Source organism: Lycium ferocissimum, chromosome 10 (assembly GCF_029784015.1).
Source record: "Lycium ferocissimum isolate CSIRO_LF1 chromosome 10, AGI_CSIRO_Lferr_CH_V1, whole genome shotgun sequence".
NCBI lineage: Eukaryota > Viridiplantae > Streptophyta > Magnoliopsida > Solanales > Solanaceae > Lycium > Lycium ferocissimum.
Window position 1 is genome coordinate 25,572,665 of NC_081351.1, and position 13,031 is coordinate 25,585,695.

Here is a 13,031-nt window from a genome sequence, read left to right on the forward strand (position 1 = left end):
GGAATTTCGTTGACCGGGAGAAGGTAGGCATTCCCGAGTCCCGTGGTTCTAGCACGTCGCTTTATCGACTTATACTTAGCTTACACTAATCTTGGATATATTATGTATCCGAGCCTTGATTTGGTCGTACTTTTATTTGTCGAACTTTTATTTTTAAACCCTTTTATTATTTTTTAACTCGAAAATAGATGCGTAACCGCATTCCGAAACAAGATTAATTTTAAGCGTCTCAAAGTAAGATGCATAACCGCATTCTTATTCGAAACAAAATTAATTATTAAAACGAGTTGGCCAAGGTGCGTGTGAATCGCATCCTTGAGTTATTAAAAAACGTCTCGAAATAAGATGCGTAACCGCATTCTTAATCGAAACAAAACGTCTTGATACGTGCCTAAAGCTCATCTAGCGTTAAAGGCAATTATTTGTCTCTAAAATCCGAGACTTATTATTATTTGGTTAAATTTTCATTCTTTTGACAACGGGTTTTGAATAAATTCGCAACCCATCTCGCTCCCTTACAATTGGTTTTACCACTCATTTTTTTATACTTGATAACGAGGTTTGAACTAATTCGCACCCCATCTCGCTCATCTGGCAATTAATTAATTCGGGCCTTAAATTCGATTATAAGCCCAAAAGTCTACTAGCAAATTTTTATTCTATCAGACGATTATGCAGCGCAATCTTAACAAAAATAAAGCTTTATCCATTTAATAGTAACACCTGCTTCATTAGCTCAAGTCCATTTTACTCCCTCTGACCATTAATGATATTCTATGTCACTAATAGAAACTCAACATTACGCCCAACAGCAATAAACATGAGGCAAATAAAGTATCAATTACCACAAATTGGCTTAATTAAGTAAAAGCTACAAGGGAAGTGAAAGGAAAAAGATGAGCAGAGGCATATATCCTTGCACGTCATTTCTTAATATTTGGATTTAATTCTCGTTATGTCAACTTTGAAATAATATTCAAACCCAATAAGTATTAATCAGCAAAAAAATGTTATCAGCATTCACTCACGATATTTGAAAATAACAGAGTGAGAAAATAGACCTTAAAAATTAAAGTCGCAGAATGATTCCTTTAGATTGACATAACGGAGAACACTGACTATCTACAGCAATACATTCGACTTCAAGAAAAACCTTTAGCCGGACGGGACCTCGACCAGAGCTCCGACGGACCTTGACGAACAAGACCTCAACCTCGACCAATGATAAATTAACCCAAACAGATCTGTTTGAGGTGGTTCATTGTCTATTTTGATGAAGTTTTCACTTGAATACCGGTGGTTTCACATAGCCGTGTATGCGTGTATTCGACAGTTAGGGCAGGTGGTGTATTGGTGTAGAACGGTGGAAAAAGCTGGTCTTTTATATGGTAACTGATTCTTTATTTTTAACTACTATCCTTTCTTAGCTCATAAGTTTTTCAGAAAACTAAATCCATGGCTATCTATGGCTGATTATTAATGGGTGAGGCTGCGGCTCATTTCATGTGTCTTGTGTGTGTGTATTATATATTTTGTGGAAAACAAAACCAAATAAGAGTGGGCTCCACCCCAATAACAAATTCCCCCTCAATCACGTGTTCCTTCACCTTTTTTTTTCAAAATCTGTTTCTCCTTCTTTTGTCTTTTTGTGTGATGTGTATATGTATTCAACGTAAAAGATTCCCTTCTTTTTTTAAAAAAATAATAATAAAAATAAAATATCCCCCTTTTTGTCATGTGTTTTTTTGTTCATTTACCTTTTACTTAAATACAAAATAAGAAATGTTTAATAACTATTTCTAGATAGAGAAGAGTATACTATTTACAAGAACATGATTAGCTAAACAAAAATTAAATCCTAAAAAAAAACATATTTTTGTAATTTTCATTCTTTTGAACACAAAAGTTATACTCTAAAAATAGCAAATATTTTTGTTCTTTTTATTTTAGCAACTAAGCTCACGAAATAAAAATAGAATAAAATCGACACGTCAAAATTAAAATTAAAAGGAAATATTTAAAAACTATAAGGTGAAACACAACGGGGAGGGCCAAAATTACGTGTCTACAGTAATAACCACCCATGGATGGGAGAGAGATTGATGGACTTGAGATCCTTCCTTCCTAAATCAAAGATTTCATGATTGAGCCCCCATGAATGGAAAAAATCTTGCTAAGAAACATGCCCTCCCGCCTCCCCAACGGGCTCTTTGTTGTGAACCAAACTTACTACATAAGGACCTATGGGCTGGAAGGGGTGAATGCGACTGATTCAGTTGAAATGTTCGATGAAATGTTCGATGAAATGTTAAATAGTTGCTGCCCCACAGTATATACTGAGATACAATCGAATGCCCCAGTTGATGTGCCCGATGAAGAAGCTAAAGGTAGTGCAAGCAGCGAAGTACAACTATTTGATGGACGTCCCCAAAAAGATCTGTCAGAGAGGTACATAACTGCAAATTCTCTTGATTGTGGCTCTCGTAAACATAAAAATGAATTTGCAGCCCTTGAAGACATGTATTTTTAAATTTTTCATGGAGCCCGAGACTATTCAGGATCTATTTATAGATAATTTTCTCATTGAGAATAAGAGTGGTATTCCAACAAGTGACAAACCTTCGGATGAAATGAGGCTTAATGTTAATCATATGAAATCTACTAGGGGATTCAATGGTCACCATACTTTGAGTCGATTTCGCTTTTATCCTGGTGCTGATTTCCTTATTGTCACCATTCTTGGAACTGTCGTGGAGCCTTGTGTATGGGATCCAGGAATTAGTTCTGAGTTCCTATCTCTAGTAGGTCCTATGGGGAACATGGAGACACAAACACTATTTGAAAAAGAAATTAGAAAAATGAGTTGTTTATTTGACAAATTGTATGATTGGGAGCTTGTAAGTTGCGTTGAAATTGGTATTCCCAGCAATGCAATTTGGAGACTTTCTTGTGCGACTTACAAGCTACTACATTATCTTACATTAAGGTTTTCTCTTAATGGCCTTATTGCTCACCTTAATGAGGTTTTGGATGCTAAGAAGTCTGCCCCTACTGAAATTTTCCTTATTGAGCCTGTAAATCAAGCTCGGGTTGCAAAAGTTTCATTAATTATTAAGCAATCACTGCATGATTTTCAGCTTGTAGTTTTGAGTTGCATAGTATTGAATTTGGAGTTGCTTGAATGGACGATAGTCGAGGTTGTAGGAATTTATAATGTCAGCTATTCACCTGATGTTATTTGTTTACGCTACAAGAAATTTGGCTTTTAGCGACCATTTCTTAACGAAGGGATATGAATCCGGTCTTGATAAGTATAATTATAGCGACGTAATTTTTTCCCAGTCGTTAAAAGCTAATCTCAGTTTAATATTAACGAGAGTATAATATACGGACGTTAAAAAGTTAAATATCCCGTCATTAATCATTAAAAAAATATAGTGCTAAAGTTTCCCTCTTTATTTTTCACACCCACATTTCTCTCCCCACCCCACTCTCCCCACCCCCTCACACCTAAAAGAAAAAATAGAAAATGCCCTCAGTTGTTTCTCTATTTTTTATGCAAAACTCATTTAGATCCTTCTCTTGTCGCTGCTCAGTGGTCAAGGTAAATTTCTGCGCCTGATTATGCCTAGTTATGCGTTAAATTTCTGCGCCTGATTATGCCTAGTTATGCGTTTACGCCTGTTCTTTTAACTATTCCAGTGATTTCTCTGTTTTCCAAATATACCCCTCTTGGAACAATTAATTTCTGTGGTTTTAGGTCAATGTTGAATACCCCTCTTGGAACGATTTCCTATCGGTTAGATTTGAGCGCATCCTCTCCAAGGTTTGTAAATCACCTTTTTTTTGGTAATTTCAATTTGTCGTAGCAATTGTTAAAAAGGTTTAATTTTTATTTGTTTTGGTGTTCATCCAAGTTTTTGGAACCTTTGAAGACCGTTTAACCAATCTGCTACCCCCCCCCCCCCCCCTTTCTTTATTTGGTATATATGTATTGAAGATATGGATACTTATGGTCTTGATATTAGAGTTAAAACCCTTGACTCTTGCTTTCTTGTCATGTCTTTTTGTGGAATGATTAAATAGTTTTCTTTTTAATGGACATGGTGATTTTTCATAAAGTAACATGGAGTTTTTGAAAGATGGTTTTCCTTTTGATTTTAATAATGTGAAAAGCCCCGATTCTTGATTTATGATTTTAATATGTGGAGTAAAACGTAGTTTCTTATCGACTATGACAACTTGTTTTGAATTGTAAGGCGGGTTTGCAACTTAGACTAAGTTCCTTAATTATTGACCTGTGATTGTGCCTTAGTTATCTCTCCAACAGAATATTATGTAATTGTATATAAGGAGATGAAATTTAGGTAGTACAATGGTTCTGAGGCTGGAAAAGTGAAATAGAGTTAAAACCTTTGATTTTTTTGCTTCTAACTATTCTATTTATGAGAAGCACACAATTTATAGAAAAAAGAGCATTCTTTTCAAGAACTCCATTTATCCATATGCGATTATTTGTAAAAAAGACTTCACTAAGAGCCCGTTTGAGCACACAATTTATAGAAAAAAGAGCATTCTTTTCTTATAAGCTGCTTTAGATAAACAGTTAAACTCATTATTTTTTATCCATATGCGATTATTTGTAAAAAGACTTCACTAAGTCTTAGCTTGGTGCTCCAGCTTCTATATATGGCTGTAGTTTTAGAATATTAGGCTGTTTAAGTGTGGGAATATTTTCCCTTGGTGCTCCAGATTTTGAGATCTCCCTATTTGCTTATTGGTTGCTACATTATTTGTTTATTTGAGATCATTGGAGTTGATTTAAGAGTAAGTATTTTAGTTGAAGTGTAAGGATCTAAGTTTAGATTGATTATAACTTTGTTTCCTCAAAGGCTTAATTTTATATGGACTGTTTATTTTGTCCTAACCCACACCTATGGAATATGTAGAAAAGAGCATATCGTCATTTTTTAAATTAAATTTTTACTGCTATCTTTTGTTTTAAGGGAATTGGGGCTAGAGTAGGGGAAGGCCTGAAAATGTAGTTTTGAAAAGGAAACCACATTTTTGCTCTGTATAGCATTTTTCTTGGCAATAACTAAGTTTATTGTGATCATAAAATTTCAAATGAAGAGCAACTTAAACTCTAGCATGATAGGGGTTTAAAACTTTTTTTCATTGTTCTCTGGCCAGTTTTAAACTCCTAAGATATGAGTAAGCAAGAATGAGATTCATCTTGCTCACGATCATTCTGATAAAGGTTGGCATGTTGTACGAAAGGTTCAACCTCGTTACGTGCAAAAAAAGGATGATGATTTACTTAAAAGGGAAAAATTCTACACAAATGAAAAGGAAAAGAACACATGTCCACTGTTTTGTTTTCTTCTTTGAGTCTTTGGATAATGTACGCTCCTTTTTGTGCATTTCTTATCTACAATTATTTGATGCTATAAATATTATTTCATCTTGATTTTATCCCCTCACAATCCCCGTATTATAGAAATTACTTACTTTCCCCTATTTTGTTTATGCAATGCTGCTACTTTTAGGAGCATTTGTTCTTCCTTTCTGCATTAGAGTTAGTTAATGCGTCTTTATTAGAATAAATTGTATCATTTTCATCTTTCATGGCGTTTCTGAAAGTTGTTTAGAAATGGTAGTTTCTTTTACACACTTGTCGAGTGTTTCTGTACAATCTCAGTTCCCTTCTATGATGGCTTTGAAACTCAATTGTCTAATATGACATTTTTAGCATCAGATCAAATGGGACACGTCCAGTTATAAGGCCTAAAACAATCTGCAACATGAACATATCAACTGGACAATCAGATGAACCTCACAAATTTAACTTGGAGAAAATAATAGACTGGACAAAGAAGTTGTGGGACAACACTCCTACACCTGTCAAGAGTTTCCCTTGGAATAGAGCACTGGACAATTTTGTCCAACTTATTTTTGACATTGTTCTGATAGTTACCTCAATCAGTGACTTGTCTGCCGCTCTTTTCTTGATGGTGTTTCTGTTGCTGGCATCTTTGAACTAGGGCAAATCACTACTTTTGGCAAATTGTACCACATCAATCAATTTTCTGGTTATCGGATCGACCAAGTTTAAAGATATTTTAATTTCACTTTAAAAGGGGTTGGTTTTAAGCTCTAGTAAAGAAAGTGAAAGCTTCTTTGCAATCAGAAAATAGGTATATCAGTTAATAGTTTTCATTGTAAACATTTTCAGAATTAACTTCAATATAATGCTCATCCTTTTAAAGAGAAAAATGATACCATCCCAGGAAAACTGTTGTTTGAGTTTCTTATGATTGTGATGCTTTATTTTAAATGTGTATCTATGACTGATAGTGTTACAGACTCTTTGTATTCATGAAAATTGCTGCCCGGTACAACATGTCTGTTTGTATTTCCTGTAGATTCTCTATACTAATTGTATGGTTCTTGAACTTCCTAAAATTCACTGTCTTTTTTGTAGTCATTGTATTGTTCTTGGGTAAGCTTGTAAATACGTGGCCTTTTTTTGTATTAGGTTGACATTAATGTTTGGTCAACCTTCATCTCCATCTTCTTCAAGTGAACAGTAGATTCATTTATTAACAGGTTAGTAGATTAAAAATCCTATTTTTCTCTGATGAAAATATTGGATGCTCCTGTTTTTTTTTTTTTTATTAGCTTATTAAGTTTTATGAATTTAGAACTTATTAAGTTTTATGAATTTAAACAAGAACTAATCCTCAAAGCAAGTGAATTTGTAAGTAAGAATGAAGTTCAAAAACTGAAGAACAAGCAAAATGTCGGAAAAAAGAGATGAATTTAGTAAAGATTGTATTAATGCTGAGAATATTCCTGCTAAAGAACCAGTGAAAGAATTAAGAACCAAATACCACTAGTCCCTATTACAATTATAGTTTTTCTAAATCGTTGGTTGAACGGGAACTTTTCTCATTTAAGCTACTTAAATTTGAATGAATAAACACATTATGAATGATGTAGATATAGTTTGAATTATTGTTATTCTGAAAGGTACTTTGGCAGAAAAGTGTTTAACTCTCGACTTATATATTAATTCAAGTGTGTTGAATGCTTTTGTTGCCGAGGGTCTATCGGAAATATCCTCCTTACCCCACAAAGGTAGGGGTAAGGTCTGTGTACACCCACCCTCTCCAGACCCGACTTGTGGGACCATACTAGGTATGCTGCTGTTGTTGTCTGATGCTTTTGTTCAATCATTGGTTTATAGCTCTGTGTAGCTCTCTGGATCAGAAACTTGTAACCACCATTGTCTTAAGCTATTGTCAATTTGGATTTTCTTTTACAGAGGAGGAACAAGGCTTATGTAGCATCTTAATGGAGATACGGTCCACGAGTTGCAAGAGTACTGGATTTTAGTTATTTGGGTCCAGTTTAATTTTGCTCTACTATTTGGTAGATATAAATTATTGTTCATGCGTTTTTAGATGCCCAGCCTCTTTTTCTTTAATAGGGAATTCTTTGTTACTATACTAATATGAAATTGTTCTTTTTAACAGATCAAGAATTTGAAGTCTAAAGAACCTATCCTCTAAGAAAGTACAGATCAAGTTAGAGTACAAGTTTCTTTAGGAGTGGTTTAAAAATGTTGTCTTAGTGTTCATATGCTGCAACTTTATTTATTCTTTTTAGGAGTTGACAAAAATTATGCCATACAACTGGGATGGGTATGTTTTCTGGTAACGTGGAGCTTTAGTTTTGTGTTGACAATGAAATTTTATAATTATTGATTATTTTTTATCTTTTCAGTTTTGTGCGTGCGAAAGCATATGAAATAATTATTAGTACAATTAAGTAATACAATTGTTTATATTATATTTATTAAAATTTTACATTAGTGAAAGAAAATTTGGTTGTTAGTAACATATAATTAACGAAGGGAACTTCCGTCGCTAAAAGCATTATAGCGAGAGAATTAGTTGCTCCCGTTAATGATTTTAATGACCGGATGATAAATTAGCGAAGGGAAAATCCTGTCGCTAAAAAGGAAGTTTAACGACAGGAATTTATGCTGTCGCTAAAACATTTTTAACGACCGGACTATAATCCGGTCGTTAAGTTTTAACGACGGAGCCTTTAATGACCGGTGACGACGGGATTTATTCTGGTCGTTAATTACTATTGGCGACCGGATTTAGACTTTTAACGACAGGATTTCCCCTCGTTAATGAACCGTTTTCTTGTTGTCATTGTGGCAGCCTTGAATATCTTAGTGAACCATCCTCTGATGAGGACAGGAATCATTTGCTTGCTCGACTCGCCAGAAATATCTACCCTCAATGTTGACCCGGCCTTGGCCAGCGCTTGGAGGAGATGTTTATTATGTCAGCTTATTGTTATGTCCAGCTTATAAGCAAAGGTATACTTGCTCGTTTCAGTACACTTGGTCATGCCGCGGTTAGATTAACTTGGCGACAGTTTTTCCATAATCAATTCGAATTAAACTTTCCATTTGATCCCGGTTCTAATTTGTTTACTACATTCCTTGGAGCTATAAGAAATTGTGAATACTGGGATGCTTCAGGTAATTTGAACCTTGCTAAATTCCTGAAATTAACTATGTGGAATTATTGCACTGCACCCATGAACTTCATATCAGAGAAACAAACAGCGTGCTCAAATATGCTCTCTTGCAAGTTTCTGCTGATGTTTTCTTGGCAGTTCCCTTGAACATGCTTCCTGGACTTTCCGGAGGTCTTGGTAGTCGTATGAACAGCCTGGTGCCACTAAGAAATTTAAGGGATTTTCTATAGCAGTTTTGCTTGTACGACCCTTCTGATGTTTTGCACTATGTTCATAGATCAAGTGTACAACCACCAGGAGAACAATATATATTGTCTCTTATGAGCCAACTGAAGACACCTAGGAAAATCGAGATCACTGACAAGTTGTGGCAAAAAATGAACATGGTAGGTCCTTGTTATGATGATGAAGTTGCTGCAGAGCTTCTTCGTGCAGTCTTATTTAACAATAAGGTCCATATGCTTGATATGGGATATTTTTCTTACTTGAACGTGGTCATGGAGGGTTCTCTGTCTCAATTTTTGATTTTTGCTGCAAACAAAGGCGCTTATTATGTCACAAGGACTACTATGACTACAAATTGCAATCGAGTTGACTTGCTAGATTGGTTGTTGAATGTGGAAACTAAAATTTATGGTCTGGCTGAAGTGATGCTGCTATTAGCTATACATGCACGGGAGAGAGAGCTATGTAGGAAATAAATGATCGAGCGGATAGTTTCAGAAATGCTTAAAGAGAGCGTCATTCGTCCAAGCGTCAACACTTTTACCTCATTGTTACTGGTCTGCTCGAACCTTGAGGACAAGGTTCTGATCGAGGGCGGGAGTATAGTTGTGAACCAAACTTACTACATAAGGACCTATAGGCTAGAAGGGGTGAATGAGACTGATTCAGTTGAGATTATTAGGCCGACTAAAATGTTGGAGAGTTTTATTTGGGATCCAGGATCAATTACTAATTGGTTAAATAGGGCTTACGGTTAGACAGAACAAAGTACGCGTATTGTTGAGGAAATAGTCTGATTCTCCTCATCCTTTTCTGTCTAGTATCTCATCCCCTTCTTCTACATTCAATTCCAGTATTTCATTACAACAATCAGTTCCTTTGTAATTTCAGTGAAGAAATATTACTACTCTATTAATTGGTTGTAGAAACTGTTGAGTTGATATTGAGTTTGTTTCACTCTTCACGACGTAAACCTAAATTAGTCGAACAAGTGAGTTTTAATTACCAAATGGGTTCAAAAAAGAAAAGCAGTAATAAACCTTTTTTGGGTAGTCACAAATTTGATGTTGTGGAAAAAATTAGTACTAAAGCATATGTCATTTCATTTAGCAAATAACATGATTATGGAAATATATACTTCCTCCGTCTCAAATTATTTTTTGTATTTTTCTCTTTTACACGTCCTTTAGGAAAATATTAATTCGGAGGAGTTTCTACTATTTTACTCTTATTTATGTCTTATATATATACACACACTCTCTTCATTGCTTATTCACTCTATTTTTGTGCAATCATGAGGTGTTTGTAATCTGCAAGAATAGTTACTACTAAGGACAATATAGAAAAAGAAAATTTTCTTGAACTTATAAAATGATAAATAATTTGAGACGACTATTTTTTGAGAAATCACGATAAATAATTTGAGACAGAGAAGGTATTACTCAACATAAAAGTTTGAAGTCCATATTCATTTAGGAAATTGAAACATACACAGACAAGAGTCAATACATCAACAATAAAATCTTATCCCCCTCCCTTAAATGTAAATGTAAACATAGAGCACAAATAATTTTTATCTCGACATCAATTCTTGGGTTTCACGCCATGTACGGAAGCCAGTTCAGACATTGAGTTGGACCAGCAAGTGCAAAAATGCAAAAAACAAACAGGTTTGAGACCCACAACACAATGACAATCATCATTAGAATTACAATGGTTCGCCGCTGCCACCTTGCTGGATGAGAAATCTGCAACTGAAAATATTTAAACAAATTAAAATCAATATTTCACATTCAATTTTTAATTTTTTTTGCTCTTGAAACATTATAATGACATTCTGTGATAAGTAATTATAAACTAAAATATAATTCTTTCGTATTTGATGTGCAGAAGCGGGTCTAGAATTTTGAGTTTATAATTTATGAAATTTAGAAAAGACAACTTAATGGGTCCGAATAAATTATTTATACATGCCAAGTAGATTTCTTAATTAACATAAATATAAAATTTTGGCCAGAGTACTGGCTTTTGTCGAACCTTTAATTAGACTCTTGCTTTGATCATGGTCTAATACGCTTCTGAAATATTTATATATATATATATATATATATATATATATATATATATATATATATATATATAGACACACACACACATAAACATACAAAAAGAGAGGACAAGCCCATGCTAATTAGCAACAGTGACTAATTTCATGGATTGGACCTAGTGACCATATAGGTCACACGAAGACAATTTTATTGTTACTCCAAGGATCCCATCTTTTAAGAAATTACAATGAAAAATAAAATTAATAGATAAGAGGTTCAAGGCATAAGAAAATAAGAATTAAAGATAAACAAACCCATGGTGATCAGCAACAAAACAACAAAGAAAGCAAACTTCATAGCAATTTTGGCCATATTTTATGCGTACTAATACACTTTCTATAAAAAAGAAATATTATAAACTTTTGAATGATTTGGAGTGGTCTTGTATAGCATTATATAGTGGTAGAGCAATAGAGGCAAAGCTTACATCAGATTAAAGTAATCTAATTGAAATAAAATTAATTAATTAGTAACCATATTTTAAGATCAAATTATCTCATCTTATGGACCCAATTGGTCACAAATTTTTTGGTCACCAATTTGATTATTTGTGCTAATAAAAGTAAGTAGTTAACGACATTAATTAGAAGTTAAAAAAACAACGCATACTAACTAGTTCTTCATCGTCAAACGGTTTGGACTACTAATCTAAAACATAGAATGATGAGGAATGGTATAAGCGTTTAACGGATTAATTAATTTGTTCACAACTTTGTTTAAACTATAACTTTGACTTATTCAAAGATTTCGACTAAACCAAACACCATATTTCAAAATTTGTTCGTGTAAGTATTCGTAATTGTTCAATTTAGCCTTTGGTTCATTCATATATATCCTTTTTATTTGCAAATCATTTCATCTTTGCTTTTATAATTAACGGTAATAACAAGATGGGTGGACTACTCCACGTGCCCAAATTCTATGACAAAAAGTCCAAATTTGTTGATCAGCTTTAAACAGTTAAAATTGGGAGCTCCATCACATATCAAGGGCAAGGGAGATTAAATTATATACATTGTTTGTGTCAGAAATTTTAACATTATCATGTCATTTTCACTTGCTTGAGAAGGTAACATGTCATATATATGTTTAAGATTACAAATATCACGTTTTAAGGAATCTTTATTTGAGTGACTTTAGAGTGAAAAAAAAATTCTTTACACTGACGGTATATATAACTTAAACTCAAGGCAAAACGAGACTTATTCCTAATAACGCGATACTACACTTGTGCACAAGTGTGACAAAAGGCAAAATTACTCGGTTTCGAATAAGTCGACAACAAGTAATAACCACCCATGGATGTGAGAGATATTGATGGATCCGGGATCCTTCCTTCCTAAATCAAAGATTTCGGGGTTGAGCCCCCATGAATGGAGAAATTCTTGCTAAGAAACATTCCTGCCCCCCCCCCCCCCAACCCCAAAAAAAAGAGGCTCTACACGACGTATACCTGAATTAGTCGAACAAGTGAGTTTTAATTATCAAACGGGTTCAAAAAAGAAAAGCAGTATTAAACCTTTTTTGGGTAGTCACAAATTTGATGTTGTGCGAAAAATTAGTACTAAAGAATATATCATTTCATTTAGCAAATAACATGATTATGGCAATATATACGTGCTCCGTCTCAAATTATTTGTTGTATTTTTCTCTTTTACATGTCCTTTAAGAAAATATTAATTCGGAGGAGTTTCTACTATTTTACTCTTATTTGTGTCTTATATATATACACACACTTTCTTCATTGATTATTCACTCTATTTTTGTGCGTTCATGAGGTGTTTGTAGTCTGCAAGAACAGTTACGACTAAGGACAAGATAGAAAAAGAAAATTTTCTTGAACTTATAAAATGATAAATAATTTGAGACGACTATTTGTTAAGAAATCAAGATAAATAATTTGAGATAGAGAGGGTATTACTCAACATGAAAGTTTGAAGTCCATATTCATTTAGGAAATCAAAACATACACAGACAATAGCTGATACATCAACAATAAAATCTTATCCCCCTCCCTTAAATGTAAATGTAAACATTGAGCACAAATAATTTTTACCCCGACATCAATTCTTGGGTTTCACGCCATGTATGGAAGCCAGTTCAGACATTGAGTTGGACCAGCAAGTGCAAAAATGC

General features: G+C 33.9%; 2 long non-coding RNA genes across 6 annotated transcripts; one reads left to right on the top strand and one right to left on the bottom strand.

The window, feature by feature from the left end:
* Positions 1 to 1,074: 1,074 nt before the first annotated feature.
* On the bottom strand, positions 1,075 to 1,337 carry LOC132035246 (uncharacterized). Its single transcript, XR_009409206.1, has 2 exons — positions 1,220 to 1,337; positions 1,075 to 1,153 (listed from the first exon to the last, which is right to left on the bottom strand). It is a non-coding gene; the product is annotated as an uncharacterized LOC132035246 (long non-coding RNA).
* Positions 1,338 to 3,254: 1,917 nt separating this feature from the next.
* Positions 3,255 to 7,795, top strand: LOC132032973 (uncharacterized). Of its 5 annotated transcripts, XR_009408636.1 has the most exons (6): positions 3,258 to 3,604; positions 3,761 to 3,826; positions 6,539 to 6,609; positions 7,082 to 7,200; positions 7,328 to 7,384; positions 7,539 to 7,795. It is a non-coding gene; the product is annotated as an uncharacterized LOC132032973 (long non-coding RNA). The 5 variants fall into 5 exon arrangements; XR_009408635.1 differs by having other exon boundaries at positions 3,255 to 3,604; positions 7,328 to 7,795; XR_009408638.1 differs by lacking the exon at positions 7,082 to 7,200 and having other exon boundaries at positions 7,328 to 7,434.
* Positions 7,796 to 13,031: the final 5,236 nt, after the last annotated feature.